This window comes from Meriones unguiculatus, chromosome 2 (assembly GCF_030254825.1).
Source record: "Meriones unguiculatus strain TT.TT164.6M chromosome 2, Bangor_MerUng_6.1, whole genome shotgun sequence".
In the NCBI taxonomy this organism is placed as follows: Eukaryota; Metazoa; Chordata; class Mammalia; order Rodentia; family Muridae; genus Meriones; species Meriones unguiculatus.
Window position 1 is genome coordinate 80,002,394 of NC_083350.1, and position 24,581 is coordinate 80,026,974.

The 24,581-nt window shown below is 37.7% G+C and overlaps 1 pseudogene; it reads right to left on the minus strand.

Moving 5' to 3' along the window:
- Positions 1–6,200: 6,200 nt before the first annotated feature.
- LOC110540332 (poly(rC)-binding protein 2-like) lies at positions 6,201–7,392 on the minus strand (annotated as a pseudogene).
- Between the last annotated feature and the right edge of the window lie 17,189 nt (positions 7,393–24,581).

Here is a 24,581-nt window from a genome sequence, read left to right on the forward strand (position 1 = left end):
AGAGTTTGGAAATCAGTGCGGAGCATCACTGAGAGGAACTGGATATCTGGGATGGGGTGTCCCTACCTGAAACTCAGAGCAATTCAATGTAGTTCATATCAAAATTCTAGTACAATTCATTCAGACCTTGACAGAGCAGTTCCCAACTTCTAACCACCACTAACCAAAAACCTCAGGATAGCTAAAACAATCCTGTATGATCAAAGAACTTCTAAAATATTGCCATTTCTGATTTCAAGCCTTGCTGCAGAGAGCTAGTAATCAAATCCACATGGTATTGGCATAAAAATAGACATGTTGACCAGAGAAATCAAATCAAAGCCCCCCACCCACCCAAATGCACACACCTATGAACATGATTTTTTGACAGAGAAGCCAAAACTACATAGTGGATAAAAAGAGAGCATCTTCAACACATGATGTTCTAACTGGGTGACTTCATATAGTAAATGAAAATGCATCCATATTTTTCAACCTGCACAAAACACAAGTCCAAGTAGATCAAAGACCTCAACATAAAACAATATACACTAAATCTAATAGAAGAGAAAGTAGGGAAATTTGAAAGCATTGGTACAGGAGACAATTTCCTGAGCAAAACATTAGTGGTCCAGTCACTATGATTAAAAATTAATAAATAAGACATCATGACAATGAGAAATCTCTGTAAGGCAAAGGACAGCACCAAAAGGACAAAATGGTACCCTACAGAATGGTGAAAGATCTTCACTAAAGCTACATCATACAGAGAGTTAATATCCAAAATATACAAACAACTAAAAAAAAAAAAACCCAAATAATCCAATTTTAAAATGGGGCACAGATCTAAACACAATTCTCTTTTTTTTCCACAGTTTTTTTATTGTTTATTATTATTAGTTACATTTTATTAACTCTGTATCCCAGTTGTATCCTGCTCCCTTATTCTCTCCCAATCCCAACCTCACTCCCTCAGCTTCTCTCTGCCCCTTTCCAAGTCCACGGATTGGGGAGGACCTCCTCCCCTTTCTTCTGGCCCTGTTTTATCAGGTATCTTCAGGGCTAGCTGCAAAGTCCTCCTCTGTGGCCTAGCAGAACTGCTCCTCCCTTCGGGGGTGGAGAGTCAAAGAGCCTGCCATTGAGTTCCTGTCAGAGATAGTCCCTGTTCCTCTTACTATGGGAAACCAACTGGTTACTGAGCTGTCACGGGCCACATCCGAGCAGAGATTCTAGGTTATATCCACACATGGTCCTTGGTTGGAGAAACAGTTTCAGACAAAAACCCTGTGCCCAGATATATTTGGTCATTGTGGGGCTCCAATCCTTTCTCCGTCATATTAGCTCCCCTTCTGCCAAAGGTTTGGTTATGAGTCTTAGTATCTGTTTTGAAACGCTGCTTGGTAGAGTCTTTCAGATGCCCTCTGAGGTAGACTCCTGTCATAGGTCCTATGCACATCTCATTTTTCTTTCTAAGTGAGGATTGATCATCTTACCTCGTGTCTGCTTTCTTATTTATCTCCTTTAGGTCTATAGACATAAGTGAGTATATACCATGTTTGTCTTTCTCATTCTGGGATGCCTCACTCAGAATAATCTTTTCTAGATCCCACCAGTTGCCTGAAAATTTCATGATTTCTTCATTTTTGATTGCTGAGTAGTATTCCATTGTGTAAAAATACCACACTTTCTGTATCCATTCCTCCGTTGATGGACATCTGGGTTGTTTCCAGGTTCTGGCTATTACAAATAAAGCTGCTACAAACATGGTTGAGCAAATGGCCTTGTTGTGTACTTGAGCTAGTTTTGGGTATGTACCTAGCAGTGGTATAACTGAGTCTTGAGGAAGTGTTATTCCTAATTGTCGAGTAAGCGCCAAATTGATTTCCAAAGTGGTTGTACCAGTTTACATTCCCACCAGCAATGGAAGAGGGTTCCCCTTTCTCCACAACCTCTCCAGCATGTGTTGTCACTTGAGTTTTTCATCTTGGCCATTTTGATGGGTGTAAGGTGAAATCTCAGGGTCATTTTGATTTGCATTTCCCTAATGGCTAATGAGGTTGAGCATTTCTTAAAGTATTTCTCTGCCATTCGATATTCCTCTGTCGAGAATTCTCTGTTTAGCTCTGTTCCCCATTTTTTAATTGGATTCCTTGGTTTGTTACTTTTCAGCTTCTTTAGTTCTTTATATATACTGGATATTAGCCCTCTGTCAGATAAAGGGTTGGTGAAGATTCTTTCCCAAACTGTAGGCAGTCATTTTGTTTTGATGATGGTATCTTTTGCTTTATATAAGCTTTTCAGCTTCATGAGGTCCCATTTATTGATTGTTGCTCTTAGAGCCTGTGCTGTTGGTGTTCTGTTCAGGAAGTTGTCTCCTGTGTCAATGAGTTCCAGGCTGTTCCCACTTTTTTTTCTAACTGATTTAGAGTATCTGGTTTTCTGTTGAGGTCTTTGATCCACTTGGAGTTTAGTTTTGTGCAGGGTGATGAATATGTATCTATTTTCATTTTTCTGCATGTAGACATTCAGTTGGACCAGCATCATTTGTTGAAGATACTGTTTTTTTGGGTTTTTTTGTTTTGTTTTTTGTTTTTTTTCCGTTGAATGGATTTGGCTGCTTTGTCAAAAATCAAGTATTCATAGGGTGTGGGTTTATTTCTGGGTCTTCTATTCGGTTCCATTGATCTTCTTTTCTGTTTCTATGCCAATATCATGCAGTTTTTATTACTATTACTCTGTAGTACAGCTTGAGATCTGGGATGGAGATACCTCCAGATGATCTGTTGTTTTCAGAAACACAATTCTCAACTGAGGAATCTTTAATGGTCAAGAAGCAATAATAGAATTGTTCAACATCCTTATTAATCAGGGAAATGGAAATCAAATGACTATAAGATTTCTTCTTATACCCATCAGAATGGCTAAGATTAAAAACTCAAGTGAGAGCACATGCTGGAGAGGGTGTTGAGCAAGAACACTACTCCATTGCTGGTGGTAGTTCATACTTGTACAAACACTTTAGAAATCAATTTGGTGGTTTCTTAGAAAAACTGAGACCCAGCTATACAACTCCTGGTCATATATCGAAAAGATTCTCAACCATGCAACAACGACATTTGCTCAACTATCTTCATAGCAGCTTTATTTGTAATAGCCAGAAACTGAAAGCAACCTAGATATCACTCAACCAAAGAGTGAATAAGGAAAATGTGGTGTATTTAAACAATGTAATAATACTAAGGTATTAAAAACATAGACATCTTGAAATTTTCAGCCAAATGGATAGAATTAGAAAATATCATCCTGAATGAGGTAACCAAGACCCAGAAAGACACAAATGGGAGTACTCACCTATACGTGGACATTAGCCACAAAGTACAGGAAAACCCTGCTATATTCCACAGACCTAAAGAAGCTATGTAACAGGGAGGGCCCAAGACAGGATGCTTTAATCTCACTCAGAATAGGAAATAAGATAGATATTAGTCATGAATGGATTGAGCCAACTGGGTGGGTGTGGGAAAGGGGTAGAAGGAATAGGTGTGAGGAGATTGGGGAATGGGAGGGCTGGAAGACTTTGGAAGTCATTTCGGAGCATCACTGAAAGGAGCTGGATATCTTGGATGGGGTGTCCCTACCTGAAACTTAGAGCAGCTGAAGATATGCGAGCTGAAGTGGTCACCTCCTGTAGCCAGACATCACTTACATTGCAGGGACAGGGACACAAACCCACTCACAAATACTTTGACTCTACCTACAAGATGTATAGAGATAGAGTTGGAGCAGAGATGAAGTGATAGCCAACCAATCACTGGCACAATTTAGAACGACCACACAGCCAACCCCTGAGGCTATTAATGATACCCTGTTATACTTACAAACAGGAGCCTGACAAAGCTGTCCTCTGAGAGTCTTCATCCAGCAGCTGATGGAAACAGATGCAGAGACCCACAGCCAAACATTAGGTAGAGGTCAAGGTGTGTTGTTGAATATTAGGAAAAGAACCTGAGGGATCCACAGGGTTCAAGGACACTACAGGATGATCTACAAAGTCAACTGACCTGGGCCGAAGGCAGATAACAGAGACTGAAGCACCAACCAAAGCACATGCATGGGCTAAACCTATATCCCCTGCACATATGTAGCAGATGTGCAGCCTTGGTGTTCATGTGGGTCCCTAACAACTGAAGCAGGGGCTGTCTCTGACTCTCTTGCTTGCCTTTGTATCCCTTACCCTAGCTGGGCTGCCTTGTCTGGATTCAGTGAGGGAAGATGTGTCAGGTGATGTGGAGGAGGGGCAAGGGGAGAAGCACAGATGGGGGGAGGTGTACCTAAGGTGGGAGTCCTCTTATCTGAAGAAAATGGAAGGCAAGAATGGGAGAAGGGGTGTGGAAGGGGGTCTGGAAGGAGAGGTGGGAGGAGGCTGTGACTGTGATGTAAAGAAAATAAATGAATTAATTAATGAAAAAAATAAACAAAATATATTTTAACCATTACATCAAGTCATTCAAAGCCAGAAGTCACAGGAAGCAATACAAAGCAAAACATCTAATGAAAAATGAAATAAAGCCTCAAACTCCTACTTAGTGAAAACATTTTTCAAAAATATAATAAAAATCTTTTCACTTGTTAAAGATATTAATATAATTTACAACTAACAGAATTGACTCAAATTGTAAGGATTTTTTTTCCCAGAATGAAAAGAAAATAATGTTAAACAGGATTTTGAGCATAAATGATAGTTAGTTTCGCCATGTATCTCGAGAGGACAAAGATTTTTCTGACTAATATGCAATTCTGGAGTTGGCACCCATTTTTACTCTCCACTCATAGATCCTAGGTGAATGTGTTTATCCCATTAGGCATTAAAAACTCGGTGAGTCTTAGATGCTACTAATGCTCTCTTTTGTTTGAATTCTGAGCCGCAGTGTGAAGCACTCTTAAAATTCTAAAGGTTGCAAGGAACTGAACCCTGGACTCTGAGATTCAAGCTCAGGAGCCTTATCAGTTGACCTATTCGAGCCTCCAGATGCTACTGAAAGGTCATTTTTCAGGTGAGGGAAATGTAAAATGAAGCTCACACTCCTATGCCCTTTTCTCTGCTTAGGTAATGTCCCAGTAATTATTTACTAGTGTTTTCTTTCCCTAATTAAAGATGAAAGGTTTGCAAGAATGTTGTGACAATAAAAGAACAAAACAATCTTGAGAAAATGTTGGCTGTTTCAAACATCCTTATTGTTATTTATCCTTGCTACCTCTCCTGCCCTCAGAGGTCTCATGTTTTAGTTCGGTTCCTGTGATGAACATGATCCAAAAGCAACTTGGAATTGAAAGGCTTTAATTTAGCTTACAACTTTTAGGTTACAATACAATTTTGAGAGACACTAGGACAGAAACTAGAGGCAGAAAGTGAAGCAACGACAGTGGAGAAATGGTACTCAAGGGCTCACTCACCTGGCTTTCTTACATAACCTAGGACTACAGGTACAGGGTGAGGGTTAACACTATAAGCAGATGATTGAAATGGTCCAGTCCAATCATTAATCAGGAAGATGTCCTTACAGACAACCCACAGACCAAAATTAGGGAGGAAGTGCCCTCTCTGAGAGGTCCTCTTCCCAGTTTACTCTTTCTCTCACTTCACCAGTTAAGCCCCATCCCATAGATGAAGAGCTAAACGCATTCATTGTGTACTGGCATAGTAGAAATTATTATTTTTTTTCCAGGAGGAAATGCCAATTTTAAGTTGCCAACCTTAAATCTACACAAATAAGGGGAACCCTAAAAGTATTCAGAATGCTGTAATTCATATGTCTCTCTGTGTCTCTGTGTCTCTGTCTCTCTGCCTCTCTCTGTGTCTCTCTTTCTCTCTCTCTGTTTCTATGTGTCTGTATGTGTGTAAAACAAAAGAAGGTGTATTATTTGGATATTATGGGAGGAATTAAAAGGAAGGAAAAGAAATAACACAAATATAGTGAATTTATGTGTGAAATGTTTTTTTTTCTATTCACAAAGAAAAAGCTCCAGTCCATCTTTTAATTTTTCCTTTTGAAAAATTCCTGACATTACAGAACTAAACTGAAATGTATTAATATTCCACTCTTACATTTCCATGACAAACAAAAATTCATGAGCCAAAAAAAAAACCCCAAAAAAAGGAAAAAAGGGGAGAAGCTTATAAAACTAAATATGGATATCTCAGCGTAACTACTGAACAGAGAAAGGAATTAAAACACTTTAATTAAAAAATCATGAGTGGATGATAAAGTGTGTAGAAACTGAAAATTTACAAACTATTTAAAACCTGAAATCGCTGACTGTTCAGAAACTACACAGATGGATCATGGGTGGTGGTGAACAGCAGAAAGGGATTACGGATGAGTCTGCACTGTTCTAGCTGCTCCCCATGCCACCTGTCTCCGAGGAAAGCCTGACATTGATTAGATACTGAGCCAGGCTAATGCTGGCAGCAGATCCAGTGATGGTGACCTGCCTATCAGTAGATCCTTCCCCTGGGTTTGCAATTTTGATCTGCGCCCCAGACATCTGACGGATCTCATTGATTTTGGCGCCCTGACGCCCAATTATGCAGCCAATCAAATTATTTGGAATGGTGAGTTCGTGAGAAGTAGTTTGAGCAGATGCATCCAAACCTGCCCAATAGCTTTTCACCTCTGGAGAGCTGGATTCAATGCCACTGAATCCGGTGTTGCCATGGGTCATGGGAAAATGAGAGTGTTGCATTGCCAACTGGTGCAGCTTGGTCAAATCTGGCTGTGGAATGGCATACTGTCCTTGAATGGTATAGGCCTGACCACCTGCAAAGGTGACTGGAGAACTGGAGGGCTTGGGCTGGTACGGGATGGTCACGCCCTTCAGGGGGGACTCCAACATGGCCACGCAGATCTGTTTGACACACTCAATGATGGACTGCGGAATGCCAGCAATAGTGATTGCTCGCTCAGTTGAGTTGGGGAGCATATCCCCTGCCACCTGGACCTGAGCCCCTGTACTCTCTCTTATTTCCTTGATCTTGCAACCACCTTTTCCGATGAGAGAGCCACACTGACTGGCAGGGACCACCAGGCGTAAGGTAACCGGGGGTCTACTGGCAGCTGTGCTATTGGTCATAGAGCTGCTTATGTCCTCTTCCAGTTTGTCAATGATCATAGCAAAGGCTTTGAAGATGGCATTAGTCGGTCCAGCCAGAGTGATAATTCTTTCAGGACAATTCCCTTCTGAGATGTTGATACGGGCACCACTCTCCTCATGCATCTTCTTAACAGAATTCTCTTTTCTTTCCGATGATACTGCCAACTTCCTTTCCATGCATAAGTAGCCTAATGGTGAGAGTGACATTCAATCACACTGGTGTCCATGTCTAGCAGTTACAGGGAGCTGGACTTTGAGTGGTCAAGTCTTTGGTCACTGGAGGGCGAGAGTCGACGGAGGGGAAAAGGGGAGGGGGCGGGAAGGGGAAGGACGGGAGGCCGGGGGCGGAACAATAGGGGCGGGCGGGAAGGCAATGGGGGCCCCCCCGCTGGCTGGCGGAGGAGGGGGGGTGGAGGAGGAGGAAGGGGAGAGAGACCCCGGGGCAGGTGGAGGGCGACGGAGGGCGGGCAGGCGGGAGAGGGCGCAGGCTGCGGCTGCTCCAGCTGCTGCCTCTGCTGGTCTCGAAATGTTTTTTACATAGGTAAAAAACTAAATTTTAACAATTGGGTTAGGGCAATGTCCCCACAGACTTGGCTCTAAATATAAGGACATGAATTCAGACTGAAGGAAAGAACTGATTTCCATAAGCAACTCTCTGACCTTCAAAGTTCTATCATGACCTGTGTGCATATGTGTGCACAGACACACACACAAAATAAATAAATAAGTAAAAATGTAAATATAAACTCAATTTCTAGGAAAATCATTAGACTCAAAAAAAAATGTAAAGATGAAACTTTAGTTAGCCTAGTCTACATCCATAGATAAAATTATTTGAAATTTAATTCACACTCTAAGCAATAAAAAAATCTGTCAAAAAATACTTTGGCTTTTGTTTAAGATTGCATATTCATATGCATAGACTGCTTCATATACTTATTTGTTAAAGAAATAGAAATGAGGGTTAATATGGTAATTTTAACAGTAAATAGTCAATGGATAGTGAATATATCAAAAGTTAATCTCATGAGATACTGGGAAATGTAAATAAATAAATTTAAAATGTTTATAAAGAATGACTTAATTTTTATAGTATGCAAATTTTTCTCTAAATAACAAAGAATAGCAAGCTCAAAATTGTTAACATCTATTCCAATTAATGAATAAAGACATACTCCACCAATAGTTGATTTAATTTTGTGTTGAAAGGGAAAATACATGATATCCTTGTGACCTTCTACTCTATGTAAAGAGTCTGAGATACAGTCACAAATTATAAAATAATTCCTATTTTAAAAGAATATATACATTTGCCGTTAGGTGGAGGAAAGCCCAATGTGAAGAAACTGATGGGACCTGATTTTCTGAGGGACTGACTCCTGGTTTGCAATTGCCATGTCTCCTTGCCACTTCACTGTAGAAAAAGCAGGGAAAGTTAAGTCTTCTTATCTCTTTATATAAGAATGCTGACCCTATGAGGATTCTAGCCTTATTAGCAATCTAATGACCAGTGGCTCCTCTTCTTAACATCATACTGGAGGCAAGGTTGATAACATGAACTGAGGAAAGACACGAGTATATTGTGTAATGTTCTTCAGAACAGCATAGTGCATCCCTCTTTTCATCATAATTGACTGCATATGTTACCTGTCAATGTCTTCATAAATAATGTGTCCTTCACCTTGCTTGATCCTTTTCTATTCTTACTATTTTATTCTATTTGTTTTTGCTCAGTTTTAGTGTTTTTAAAATACTTTTAGCTGTGAGCATAGTTGTTAACAGCTGAGCCTTCTCTGTAGCTCTTAGCATCTTTTCTAACTGCCTTAATAAAAGAAACTGAAAAATAACACAACCTAAGGGTTATACAGAGTTTGTAGCAGTTGTCTTTGTGATAGGATTGTTTGTCTTACTGATCTTAACTGTGCCAATAACTTGTGACATCCTGATTATAAATCAGTGGCTTACATCTTTTCTTCCCTATAAATAACACTCCAACAGGAAAATGCTACTATTAATTGTAACTGAATAGACAACAAATAGTGTCCACTACACAGGTAATTCCATCACTCTCTTTTGGTCTAGACAAAAGGATGATTGGGTAACATGACAAGCAATGTTAAACAGTAGTGCCAGGGAAATATATGTTTAAGAGACAGGCAGAGAAGTTAAGAAGAGAGAGAGAGACTAGGAAGTAAAGCAATGTACACACGGGAAAGATATAAACGGGCAAAAAGAACAATTTTGAGAGGCAGTAAGATAACTGACATTTATACTTTCATATAATTATACTATAGTCAAATAAAATAGACTACAGTTATGCACAACTTACAGATAATAAATCCTATATTCAGAAAAATCTGTACTCTACAATTGCTAGAGTTCACACAGGCTAGAAACTACTTTATCAGTCAGAATGATGTCTTGTCTCCTTAACAGCAACATTAAATGTAGTCAACAGGAAAACTGTGCTTTATGTTTTTTTGTTTTTATAATCAGATGGTTTTCAAAGGCAGAACACACTGAAAGCAAAAATTTTCATAAGTTAATTAAAATTAAACCCCAATTATCTTATATGCCTAGCGAAATATTTTTCACAAAGAAAACAAGTATTTTTAAGACATTAAATTGATACTCGTAATGACTTTTTTCTCGAACATAGTACAGAGGATACTAAGTTGAATTAATTTGGTGTTTGGACATGTATTTGAGAGGAGCAAAATATTTCCCAATAACCTGCAATCTGTGAGTTGACATCCACTCAAAAACCCTGAGCAATAGTATATGTGGTCTAAGCAGGCATTTGAAGCCTAGTCTCAGTCACAGATGAGCATCTGGAAAATGAAAGGCACTCTTCCAGGCAGACATAAAAATAAACGCACATTTGTGGTTCTCTCTTTTTTTAGATAATGTCCCAGTAATTATCCTCTAGTTTGTCCTTTCTGTAACATTTCCAACTTAAAATTTACATGTAATTTACTTATATGATACAAAATATTTTTAGCATAATTAAATGATTCCAATATTACTTTAATGTCAAATATAATCTTTAATACACTTAGCAAAACTGACAGTGTGTATACCAGCACAAATGATCTGTCACTCAAACGATGAACTTATAACAAAAATTATGGCAAGTAGCCATCAGCTATGACAAAGATCTCCCTGTGAGGTTAAAAATGGGAAAATCCGTGTTTATACTGGAACATTATATGTGTGAGAATATTAACTGTATGCCAATAAATCTAAAGTATCTCTAAAATAATGTGTTTAATTATTAGGATTTTCAAGTAAAGAGACCAGATGTAACTACTGAATTATCTATCTCTGGAAATTGATTATATTTTTCATAATTTGGTTTGCCATAATATATGCCTCCCTAAAATTGTGTTGATGATTTAGAAGAAAAAGGAAAACAGAACAGCATCAGGTTTTCATAGTACTTACTTGTTAATCTGAACTTTCATCCCTCTCTTACCAATTACTTATGTTCCAATGCACAATCTTAGGAAAATATGCTTTGTGCTAATTTATCTCTCTTTTGTACTTTTTTGGGGATTAGTTATTTTTCTGCATCCTCTTCCATAACCTCAAAGTCTATCTCCTGGAACAATTTATCATCTTTTCCCACTATGACCTTTCTTGATATCATTACACACTAGAGTTTACCCAGGGTATTTTCTTCATCACTCTTCCTATAAAGTTTTTAATATCCTGGACTCTGTAGCTTGTTCATGGTTTCATCTCTTATTTTGAGCAAAGTACAGAGAGCCTCTGGTGTGCCTTAATAAACACTGCAGATGTTGTCAGCTTCTCTAAGACATGACATTCCCTAAGATGCCTTATAAAACTAAATCAAAAGCAGAGAAATAAAGCAATTTATGCATAGCTGAAATATTTGTTTAGAGAGATCCCTCCAGACATTTGAAGACAGTGTATTGACCTTACCCTCTCACTTTATTTGCTTAACTGAATACTGTTATAATTTATTTCTGTTAATACTGTTATAATTGAATTTTTATGTACCTAATTTTTTCTGCAATTTACTCTTTTGTCACAATATGTTATTATGCAATGTTAATTTAAAGGTTTTAATCACAAAATGCTCAAAGTTTTACTCATGATGGTTGCTCTTTTAGCTAGAGTTTCTATTCTTCTGATAAAACATCAGGAACAAAGTAATTTAGGAAAGAAAGAGGTTTTTTCATTTTTATATCAATCACTTAGGTAAACAATTTCCGGAACTCAGAGTCCATTAAAAGAGCAGAAGTAACAACAGAGTGCTCTTCATGTTTAATGATTTTTTTTTATATATTCTTGGATTCAATCTGTGAGTATTTTATTGAGTGTTTTTGTATCAATATTCATAAGGGAAATTGGTCATAAATTTTCTTTTTTTGTTGGGTCTGTGTGTGATTTAGGTATCACGATGCCTGTGGCCTCATAGGACAAGTCTGGGAAAGTTCCTTCTGTTTCTATTTTGTGGAATATTTTGGTGAGTACTGGTATTAGCTCTTCTTTGAAAGTCCGGTAGAATTCTGTGCTGAAATCATCTGTCACTGTGCTTCTTTCTGGTTATCGAGATTTTTAATAACTGCTTGTTTTTATATAGAGGCTATAGGACTATATAAATTATTTACCAGATTTTGATTTAACTTTGGCAAGTGGAATCTATCTCACTTATAAGTGCATATTTAGACATATAATAAAGGATAACCATACTACAATCAACAGACCCAAAGAAGGTAAGTAACAAAGAGGCCACAAGGGAGGATGCTTGAATCTCACTCAGAAACACAACAGACATCAGAAGTGGATGTAAAGAGGGAACTGGATGGGAGAGGATATAGGAATAGTGGGAGTGGGAGGTGAGAGGGCTAGGAGAAAGAAGGGAAAATACTGGGGGGGGTATCTCTGGGATAAGGTAGAGACATGTGACAGGGCAGGCTCCTGGGAGAATATGGGAGAGACTCCTAGCAGCAGGGCATGGAGACTGAAGTGGTCAGCTCTTACCCAGGCAGTATTTCCAATGGAGGGAGAGAAACAACAATCCACCCACAAAGTCTTCTACCTAAAATTTACACGCCTACAAGATGTATAGGGTTAAAGATGGAGCAGGTTGAGGGAATGGCCAACCAATGACTGGCACAATTTTAGACTCACCCCATGGAGAGAGGCAAGACCTTGCACTGCTATTCATTCTATGCTATGGCATGAGCAGACATGAGCCTAGCATGTCTGTCTTAAAGAGGCTTCATCCAGCAATGTATCAAAACAGATGTTGAGACCCACAAACAAACATTAGGCAGAGCTTGGAGAGCCTTGTGGAAGAGAGGGGGAAGAATAGTAAGACATTGAGCAGACAAGAACTTCACAAGAAGACCAACAGAATCAACTAACCTATGTCTTACAGAGACTGAAGCACCAACCAAAGAGCATGCATGGACTGGACCTAAGCCCCAGACATGGATGTAGCCAATGGGCAGCTTAGTCTTCATGTGGTCCTAACATTTGGAGCAGGGGCTGTGTTCAGTATGTAAAGTGACTTAAAAATTTCATGATTTCCAAATCTGGATTGAGCATCTGAGCCAGAGTCTTCCTTCCTGATTAGCTTCCTTAGGTGTACAGATTTTAGTATGTTTATCCTATATTATAAGTCTAATATCCACTTATGAGTGAGTATATACCCTGTGTGTCTTTCTGCTTCTGGGATACCTCACTCAGGATGATCTTTTCCAGTTCCCACCATTTATCTACAAATTTCATGATTTCCTTGTTTTTATTGACGAATAATATTCCATTGTATAGATGTACCACAATTTCTGTATCCATTCCTCAACTAAGGGGCATCTGGGCTCTTTCTAGCTTCTGATTCTTACAAATAAAGCTGCTACAAACATAGTCGAGCCGATGTCCTTGTTGTATACTTGAGCGTCTTTTGGATATATGCCTAGGAGTGGTATAGCTGGATCTTGAGGAGGCACTATTCCTAATTGTCTGAGATAGTACCAGATTGATTTCCAAAGTGGTTGTATAATTTACATTCTCACATCCTCTCCAGCATGTTTTGTCACTTGAGTTATTCATCTTAGCCATTCTTATGGGTGTAAGGTGACTCAGGGCCGTTTTGATTTGCATCTCTCTGATGACTACGGGTGTTGAACATTTCTTTAAGTGTTTCTCTTCCATTCAATATTCCTCTATTGAGAATTCTCTGTTTAGCTCTGTAGCCCAATTTTTAATTGGATTACTTGATTTGTTGCTGTTTAACTTGTTTAGTTCTTTATATATACTGGATATTAGCCCTCTGTCAGAGGGTTGGTGAAAATCCTTTCCCAATACGTAGGCAGTTGTTTTGTTCTAACAACAGTGTCCTTTGCTTTACAGAAGCTTTTCAGTTTCATGAGGTCCCATTTATTGATTGTTGCTCCCCTATCAGGGGACTAGGGGAGTAGCATAGGGGGAGAAGAACTAAGGAGGGTGGGACTGGGAAGAGACGAGGGAGAGGGCCACAGCCAGGATACAAGTGAATAAATTGTAATAATAAATAAATAAATAAATAAATGATTTTTAATGGAAATAGTGCTGTTTATGTATTGCTTCTATTAATTGCTCAACTTGCCTTCTTAAAGTACATTGCATCACATTAATCAGAATAATAATAAACCACAAGTTTTGCAACAGGCAATCACACAGGGTGAGTTTCTCAGTTTAAACTTCCTTTCCACAAATGACTCAAGCTTGTGTCAGCTTGAAACAAAACAAAACAAGCAAAAAAAAGAGCTAGCAATGGTTGCCCACATTCATATTTTAGGGAAAGTTTATGATGTTAATTTATATTATTTACTTTTCCAACTTAATATTTCTAATAGATAACTATAGGAACTAATGAAGTCTTTATGTTTTAAATATTCATAGCACTATCTCTGTAACTTGCTTTCTCATATGCCATAAACCTCTTAGGTTTATTATCTGAGAACCTATGTCTTTCATAAGCTCAATAAAAAGTAATAATTTTATTTTATTTTAAAATGAACAATAGTCTCCAGATTTAATGATAAATTCCTTTTGTGACTGTTTATTAAATTTACTGATAGTTTAAAATGTCTTCTTAAATTTCCCACATTGCTAAATGTATGCTCTCTCTCCTGTTTCTCTCTGTCTCTCTGTCTCTGTCTCTCTCTCCTGTCTTTCTCCTAACAATGGTTATCTTTTGCTCTGGACATGTGGATCAACATTTTGGTGATTACAAACAGCTGACAGACTTTATGAAAGCTACAACAGCATGTAATTGATTGAACGTTTGTCTTGAAAGTAATTGAATGTAAAACTAATTTTTACTCATTTGATGCAATTGTTATCTTGAAGGCTATTGGTAAATGACTAGGATTCCTAGTTATTTCTGGTTTCTGGTCCAAGGAAATGCAGCAGCCCTATTAGTAGAACTCTAGCTGGATATTTTTTAAATTTAATTTAATTTTTATGTTTATTTATTACAATTTATTCATTTTGTATCTCCACTGTAGGTCCCTCTCTTGTCTCCTCCTAGCTTTACCCACCCTCCCTCTTCTCCCCCTAAGCCCTTTCCCTAATGCCCTGATAGTGGAGGACCTCCTCCCCTACTATCTGACCTTAGCTTATCAGGTCTCTTCAAGGTTGGCTTCATCATCTTCCTCTGTGGCCTGGCAAGGCTGCACCCCACAGAGGGAGGTGATCAAAGAGCTGGCCACTGAGTTCATGACAGAGACAGCCCCTGTGCCCTTTGCTAGGGAATCTACTTGGAAACTGAGCAGCTAATGGGCTTCCTTTTAACAGGTGGTCTAGATCCTCTCCATGCATGATTCTTGGGTGGAATATTGGTCTCTGCAGGCCCCCTTGGGTCCAGGTGTTTTGGCTCTGTTGTTCTCCTTATGTTCCTGTCCCCTCCAGGTCTTTATATTTCCCCCTTCTTCTATACGGATTCTGGCACTCTGCCCAAAGCTTAGCTGAGTCTCAGTCTCTTCTTTTTTATTAATTTTTATTTTTTATATTAATCACAGGTTATTTACTTTGTATCCCAGCTGTTGCCCCCTCCCTCATTCTCTCCCAATCCCACCCTCCCTCCCTCATCTCCTTTCTGCCTGATTCCAAGTGCACTGTTAGGGGAGGTCCTCCTCCTCTTCCATCTGACCCTGGATTATCATGTTTCTTCAGGACTGGGTGCCATGTCCTCCTCTGTGGCCTATCAAGACTATTCCTTCCTCATGGGGGGGGGGAGGTGGGGAGGTAAAGGAGCCAGTCATTGAGTTCATATCAGAAATAGTTCCTGTTCTCCTTACTAGGGGAAAAACCACTTGGATAATGCACTACCATGGGCTACATCCAATCTGGGGTTCTAGGTTATATCCATACATGGTCCTTGGTTGGAGAAACAGTCTCAGAGAGGACCCTGTGCCCTGATATATTTTATCTTTGTGGAGCTCCTGTCCTCTCCCAGTCATATTGACTCCCCCTTTTATCGTATGATTCCCCACACTCTGCCGAAGGTTATGTGTCTCTGCATCTGCTTTGGTACACTGCTAGGTAGAATCTTTCAGAGTCCCTCTGTGGTAGGCTCCTGACTTGTTACTTGTTTTCTCCTACTTCCCATGTCCATCCCATTTGTCTTTCTAAGGGAGGATTGATCATCTTTGATACCATGGTAGGTAGAGTTTTTCAGAGGTGCTCTGTGAAAGGCCTATTTCTTGGTCTTCTACTACTTCCAATGTCTATCCTGTTTGCCCTTCTGAATGAGGATTAAGTATCTTCCCTAGGGTTCTCCTTGTTGTTTTAGCTGGCTGGTTTAATTCAGTTCTTATGGCTTAAATTCCTCTCAGAACTGACTGAACCAATCTGGCTCCTCTTGGATTCTCACTATATTGTTCTCCTTGATCTCAAACTAACTCTGGTAATCTGTTCCAATCTTCTGGCTCCTTCTAATTCTTTGGCTTCAACTGCAGAAGTTAGGCTGACCTGCACAAATTCACAAAGTCAACTGCCGCAAACTGTCAAACAAACTACCGCACTGACTTTGCAGGGACTTTGAACTGATGTGAACTGCACTGACTGAAGTCAACTGTTCCATACTATCTACTGAACTCTCTACAGGACTCTACTATATTGTCTTCTTTACTCTCTCTCTGTACTGTGCCCTTCTCTACTGTCTCAACTTTACTATACTATTCTTTTTATTTACACATGAAAAATAACACTTTCATTTATGATTTATGATTTCCCCAGCCAGTTTAATATTTCTACCAGCAACAGACATTTGAATAAGTCTATGGGCATATTATGTATGCCTCTGATACTCCATTGACTTGGTAAAAGTTTGGTATAACAAGACCGCTATACTGAATATTTTAGTTAAACTATTTTAATGAATACACAGTTATATATTTTAGACAGCAAAAATTTGATGAACTTTAATATATGCAGATATTTACAAAACAAGCATAACAACTGGATACTATACTATTCTTATGTAGCTTTTCTTTCCTGTCCTCTTGAAAGTTGGACATACATTATTTCTAACTCATTCTGTCAAATCTTTCTATGAGTTGTCCCTTTGTCACTCAGTTAGACATCATCGCTTTTGAACATGAGTGCTTCCTTCTACAAACTAACTTTACGTTTATTGTTTATGATTAAACAGGTGTACTAAGGGAATGCCTATATTCCAGCCAGAGGGATTAAAGGTGTTTCATTCCAGCTGGATCCCACAGACCCAGAATGTCTTTGGATGGGATCTCTTGTCAGAGAACCCATGTTATTGCAACAAATTTCCTCTACAATTAAAGAAATTTTTCATGAATTGTTTTCAATGGACTCTAATGAGTGTGTGTCAATGAAAGAATGTGTGATCCCACCAGTAAAGGCTCCATATCACCAACTAGGAGTCTTAGCAAGGTCACCCTCCTAGATTCCTGGGAGTTTCCATTGTCCTAGGTATCTGGCTCATAACAGAGATGCGCCCCTCCATCCAGTTCTGTCTCCCAGTACTCTATCCTTCCATCCTCCCCTCAACTCTTCCCTCTTGTTCCCATTTTCAATCCCTTCTCCACCATGTCCTCTCTTTCCACCGTTTCTAATGTCAAAACTCTTTTCTCTTTGCAGTTAAATTCAAATACCCACCCTTGGGCCCTCTTTATTACTTGGCTTCTTTGGGTCTGTGAAATGCAGTACAATTATCCTATACTTTCTGACTAATATGGACTTATAAGTGAGTACATACCATGTGTGTCTTTTGGGGTTTGTGTTATTTCACTCAAGATGATCTTTTCTGGCTCCATCCATTAGCCTATAAATGTCATGATGTCCTTCGCTTTTTGTTTGTTTTTCCATTTTTGTTGTTGTTGTTGTCCAAATGAGGTTTCTCTGTGTAGACCAGGCTGGCCTCAAATTGACAATATGCCTGACTCTGCCTCCCTGAGTATTTGAATTACAGGCATTAGCCCACCCACTGTTCCTAGCTGAGGTCATTGTTTTTAATGGCTGAGTAATACTCCATTGTGTAAATGTGACACATTTTCTTTATATAGTCTTCAGTTGAGGGACATCTACGTTGTTTCCATTTTCTGGCTATTGTGAATAAAGTTGCTATGAACATAGTTATGAAACCGTCCTTTTGGTATGGTGGAGTATCTTTTGGGTATATGCCCAGGAGTGGTATAGCTTGCTGTTAAGGTAGAATAATTCTGAATTTACTGAGAAATCACCAAATTGATTTTTCAAGTGTTTTTCCAAATTTGCGCTCCCACCAGCAGTGGAGAAGTATTCCTCTTACTCCATATTGTCTCCAGTACACCTGTTGCTTGAGTTTTTTATCTTAGCATTTCAGACTGGTATAAGATATAATGAATTGTTCTGGTTTGCATTTGACTGATAACTAAGGATGTTGAACATTTTTTATCTTATTCTCAAATAAGAATACCCATGTTCACATGATCCTTCAAACAAGCCTACCCTGTATCACTTCTGTGTACAAATCATCCAAATTTTATTTCTCTATATATCTGATGCAAAAGAAAAGCTTAATGAAATTTGACCCCATTTTATGATCTGTGAACTGTTGCTTGAATTCATTCTTTTATTTTAATGATGTTAACGTATATCAATATAGGATTTATATTTTATTAGAGCAAAAGTCATAAATTTATTGATAATAAACTTATTCATATTTTAGTTAAAAGGTTCTATATATTATTTTGATCTTTGCATTAATTGTCCTTTGGATGCCTTTTGTGTGTATAAGAAAGAATAACAAACATCCCCCAAAAGTGAATGACTCAAAAAATTCAAAACCTTCATAACATAAAAATTTTCACAAAATTGTTATTTTATATTGCATTTCATTTCATTTTATTTTATCAATTGATTGATTGTACATGTATGTGTTCTCACATGTGTGGAATGGCATATTGTAAAGGTGAGAGTACAAGCTGAAAAAATCAGTTCTTTTCTTTGATGATAAAAGTTCTAGGAATAGAATTTGAATCATCATGGTTGACAGCAAGGACCTTTACTTGCTGAGCCATCTCACTATCTCAGGAACCACATAATTTTATCCTGTGAATCAGTATTTTGATGGAAGTTTAATTAGGATAATTATTTTTTCTATTCACTGTTGGGGCAAGATAGTAATTATGAGAGTGTGGATCTGCCACTATGCTAAGGCAGTTGGAATGATAAAATTTCTCTTTCCTCAGAGAAATCTTGGTCACCTCTGTGCTTTACACCCTTCTTCCCTTCATTATACTCATTGTATTTAGCCTCCCAACATTTCAATTTCAATTTGTCTGTAAAGAAATTGGGGTCCCTAAAGTAATTACAATGGCAAGCTGCAATATCTCCTAAAACCTATCTGAGAAGTAATCTCTGCCTTATACTATTGGTTAAGAGTAAGTAATTGGTTCAATGCAGAGTTAATGGAAGATAATGATACCTGAGCTGTTGGTCATAGTAGACTCCTCCATTGAGAAGGGTTAAGAAGATGAAGATAACAATAATGGCAATGGCTACTTTCAAAAGAATTTTCAATATATACACACTTCTGAGAATCTTTCCTCAGACAGTATTCCTCACCTGAAAAAAGAGGGAGTTGTACAATTAATTTCTGTAAAATATTTCTGAGGAAATAGTAAACTTATTTAGTAAATAGAAAGTATGGGTTTCTCATATAGTTTTCGTTTTTATGTTGATTTTATGGCATCTGTAAGCTGATTTCCTAAGAAAACTGCTATAAATATCACAATCAATGGTAACAAGAAACATTCATGTTTTATTTTTTAATCAAAGAAAGAACAATGTAAAAATTTTAAAATGCTGTTTGTATTTATATTACTCTAGTATTATTACCTCTACACAGTAAGACTGTTTTTCTCATTTTAAAGTTGTAAAAATTTTTTATGTATAATATCAGTAAAACATGTTTCAATATAATCTCCATTAAACAAACTTATATCATTACAGAAACAAGGTAATTTATCACTGTAAAAGCTTTCAACAATTTAATACATAGTCTTAAGAATATGTGAGCTTTCTGTAATCAGCATTACTAACACCTAGTGATTACTTGTAATAGTAGAGGGAGACTATGTTAGAATGTGATAGTGATTATTTTGATATTGTTAGTCAGGGAACAGTATGTATAATTACACTCACCACCATTTTATATCTTGTATATTTATTAGGAATAATTTCAGGGAGAGTCTTGTATTTTCTTAAACTGTTTGGGCTTATGTTTTTTATTTATTATGACTATTATCTGTAATTGATTTTCTGTAATTTTGTTTTAAAATGCACTGATGCTTTGGCTGGGGAAATGAAGTTCTTACTGCACAAGAATGCACCTGGAATGGGGTCTCTGGAAACTACATCAAGCCTGGGTGCAAGGAAAGCAATACAAGCCAGTGGGTAAACTTTGCTTGCCACATAGGCCTGGTGGCCTGACTTTAATTCCTGAAACCACATAAATGTGGAGGGAGAGAATAAACCCCACAAAGCTGCCACCTATCCCTTCCTTACACATGTACACAGACAATATATACATATTTTTTAAATCCATTGCTACTGGATATGGCAGCTATGACCTGTAGATTACTCCAATGGTGGACAGAAAGGAGACAGGTAGAACCTAACTGTCTCTTTTGTTAACAGAGTCAGAGATTCCTAGGTTCAAAAACTATGATGAAAAGCAGGAGAGAAAGACATTCTGACTTTGACTTCTAGCCTTCACATAAGTGCTCAGTAGTGAGCATATTCCACATATATACCCAAGCACATGCACATGCCACAAACAAGAATAAATAAAGTAAATTCTAACAATGTATTGATTGTGGAAGATAATTTTATTTTAACCACATTTAATATAAAGCAGTCTATACTGAAATTTTTTCAAATTCAAATACTGAGAAGTAAACACAATCTTTGCAATTGTTAAGCTATAAAATTCTTTTGTGAACAATAGCTCAAATGATTAAACAAAAATGATAGGCATCTAGTCATACACCTTAGTAATTAGTTATGTGACTGCCATGTGCAATTAAGGAACTCCTTGTTGCTTACACGGTTTGAGTAAGCAGAAAACTGGATTTGATTTAACCCAAGTAAGAGTTCCCTAAACAAAAATTTATTTTGCATGTTTTCTCCTCACTAAGAATGTCATTTAACTTGTGTTTAAAATACTTACTTTTAATATTTCTTACATAGTTGAATGTGTTTTTTAATTGTATTTAGTTCTGCTGCTTTAACAAGTTCTAGTTCACGTTCTGTAGAGCAGCTGAAAGTTAGATAGCAAGTGAATTATGTCACATAACATAGTGCCCACGATTTGAGGATTGATACAAAGCTAAGGTAACAGAACTATTTAAAGGCTGGTTGAAGATCTCAAAAAGATACTGGAAGTTTGCTCCATTAATCTGAATAAATGTTTTTCTGTAAACTACGGTTGCTTGTTCCCATCAATTCAGAAACTACAGAACTATACTCAACTGCCTAGTTGGAAGCAAAGTCAGAGCCATAGTTTTTCTTTTCATTGCATATTTTGTCTATCAGCCTATAAATAATAGGAGTTAATTTGTTTCCTGTTTTAATTTTGTAGCATCCATTATGAACATAATGTTTTTATTATAGTTTTTATTTTCTTATTTTTTTATTTATTACAATTTATTAACTTTGTATCCCAGATGTAGCCCTCTCTTTCCTTCCCCAATTCCACTCTCTCTCCTTCTTCTCCCTTGCCCCTCCCTCAGTCTATTGATAAGGGAGGTCCTCCCCTTCTACTGACCCTAGCCTATCAGGTCTTATCAGGGCTGGCTGCATCCTCTTCCTCTGTGGCCTGTCAAGACTGCTCCTCCAGGGGTAGGTAATCAAAGATCCATCCACTGAGTTCATTTCAGAGACAGCTCCTGTGAATATAATGTTTTTTTAACTTGGTTGGAGTCATAAAAAATTAGCATTTTTATTTAAATATTTAATTTAGAAATCTAATATGCAATTGTGAGGTCATATATTTATGAGTATGTAGACTATAGTATGATAGAAAATGCATCATATTAGTAAATTTCCAAAAATGGTCATAATTTAGAGATTATAAATATTGTGATAAAATATGTGAATGCAATTCTAATATTTTTAACTTCAAAATATTTTCAAGATGTAATTATTACTTAATTTTTATAGATCAACTGCTAAATATTTTACTGTTTCAACATACTTACCAAATTTAATTATATGGAATTTTTTCAATTTTATTTTAAATTTTATTGTATATTTTTATTCATTAATTACAATTTATTAACTTTCTATCCCTGCTGGATTCCCCCACCCTGATTTCCTCCCAATCCTACCCACCCTCCCACTTCTCCCCCTATGCCCTTTCCCTAGTATCTTGATAAGGGAGGAACTCCTCCCCTTCTATCTGACCCTATCCTATCAGGTCTCATCAAGGCTGGCTGCATCATGTTCCTCTGTAGCCTGGCAAGGCTGCACTCCACAGGAGGGGGGGAAGTGATCAAAGAACCAGCCACTGAGTCCATGTCATAGACAGACCCTGTACCCCTTACTAGGGAACCCATTTGGAAACTGAGCATTCTATGGGCTACCTCTGTGCAGGGGGTCTAGGTCCTCTCCATGCAAGGTTCTTGGTAGGAGTATTGGTCTCTGCAGGCTGCCCTGGGCCCAGATTTTTTGGCTCAGTTGTTCTCCTTGTGGAGTTCCTGTCCCCCCAGGTCGTTCTATCTCCCTCTTTTTCTACAAGGTCTGGCACTCTGCCCAGAGTTTTAGCATGAGATTCAGCATGTGCTTTGATACCCTGGTGGATAGAGTCTACATGGATTTTTAAAGTTGAGATTATATACCATAATTAGTTTACTCAGAAAATGGAACTAGCATATTTTTATATAAATATGTCTTTCATTTAGTGGTTGTGAAGAAAATGAAAATACCTGCTCATACTGACTCAGGCTCTCATCTAGCACAAGCTGGCCCTAACCATGTATCCTAACTCTCAGTCTCCTGAGCACTGGGAGTGTACTTTAGGAGTACACTCAGGAGGCAGTGTCCTTTTATTGAGTGAATAGATGTCTATGCGGTGGAGGAAGCCTGCTCTCCTCTCTCTTCCTCCATTTTATATGCTCCCTTCTGCCGACCTGTCTTTTTGCTTTATTTTCTTTCATTTTTTTATATGCAATTTATTTGAGAGGGTATATCATATATAAATGAATCAGAGATAAGATGTTTGATACACGCAACTCAAGCACACACATGCACACACACACACATACACACACGCCTAGTAATGTTTTGTCAAGTAGGTAAGAGTTTAAAGCTTCTGATTTCTTGAATATTTACTTCACAGATAATAACCTCCTCAGGATGAAATTTTAACTCCATATCACTGATCAGAGTCCTTATTTTCAAATAGGTTGGTTTTGCATATATCTGTATTTTTCTTCACCATGAACTAAACTAAGATCATGCTTTTCCTGTGTTCTGAATAGGAACTGGAAGAGGCAATACAGAAACTTAGCACAAGTAAAAATGTTTAAACCAATAATTATCACTAATAAATTTCCTGGAGAATTTATTGGGAGTCCATCATTAATAAGTTTCCACCTTATCAATTGATTAACTCTTCTATATGCTCTTGTAACTTTGGATGAAAGAAGATACCTCATGAAGATATTGTGAAGGTCTTATGAAAATATTGTTAGTTTGTTAAATTCTGGAACCCTCCAGATTTTTTTTCTGAGAAAATTTTAATAGGCATCATCTCTTGTAAGGCATCTCCTGACAGTTATCACAATAATTTTGCCTCAAAACGAAGATAACAATATTCATGCCTGTGGAACTAACATACTGTATTCAGAAAATTCTTACAAGAAAAATAATTGTTATAGGAGTTTACCTCATTGAGTATATTATATTCTAAATTGCCATATGCTGTTGAGTTCACTAGGAAGCTGATTCTGGAGGTAACCAGCCTTAATTTTAGATCCAGGAAGGTGCATCTCATAGTGATGTATCTGGGGATATTCTGTTCTTCTTCTCAACTATGTGACTGCAAGGACAAAATACTGTTTATTCATCTTCAGCTAAATGTAATTAATGTAATGGTTGAATTGATAAAGTATCAAAAATTAAACAAGTGAATATCTATTTATAAATTCTTAGACAATGGTTTATGATGTAGGCATAAATTAAAATATTCATGAAGTCTTACTATTTTTTGTGTGTGTGGGACAGTTGATGCTGCTTCAGAAAATGGTACAACTCAGTTCATAGCAGGAAAATGATTTTATTCTTGATAAGACAAACCAGTTTTAAGGATATTACTGCTGAGATTGCAGTTTGTAGAGTTCAGTATGTCGATATTCCTTCAAGCTATGTAAGATAGGGTAAGATTTGATTAAGCATAACTTTGTAGTAATCCCTAAGGTGGTTTTTAACTCCATGTCAAAATCTGGAAAGAAGTTCAAATGTGTAATTACTAGTGGTTTAGAAATGTCACCAATTGCTTTAAGGGTAGAAGGTGTTATTTAGCAGTTTCTTAATGATTGTTAAGCTTTATTTCTTTAAAAATAAACCTTGTGGGGATTCCAATATGGCGAAGTCCAGTGCATACCATTTCTGAAGGTCAGAAGATCTGAAACTCTGAAACTGGTGAGTGGATGGGCAGCTGAAGCCAGAGCATTGACTTTGTGGCTTTCCACACTAGAAGGGACAACCCCTGAGCTGGGACAGATTGGATCTAGGCCCCTGCTGGACCTCTCTGGGGTCTGAGAGTGGCAAACTATTGAACCCCTACACTTTCAGCAGCCCCTTCACCTACAGTAGCTGCAGGAAATGCATAATCCCAGGAATGGAGCTTCCTTACTCTAAAGGTCAAACAGGTAACCCAAATCTGAGACTAGAAAACTGTGACCCTCTGAGCT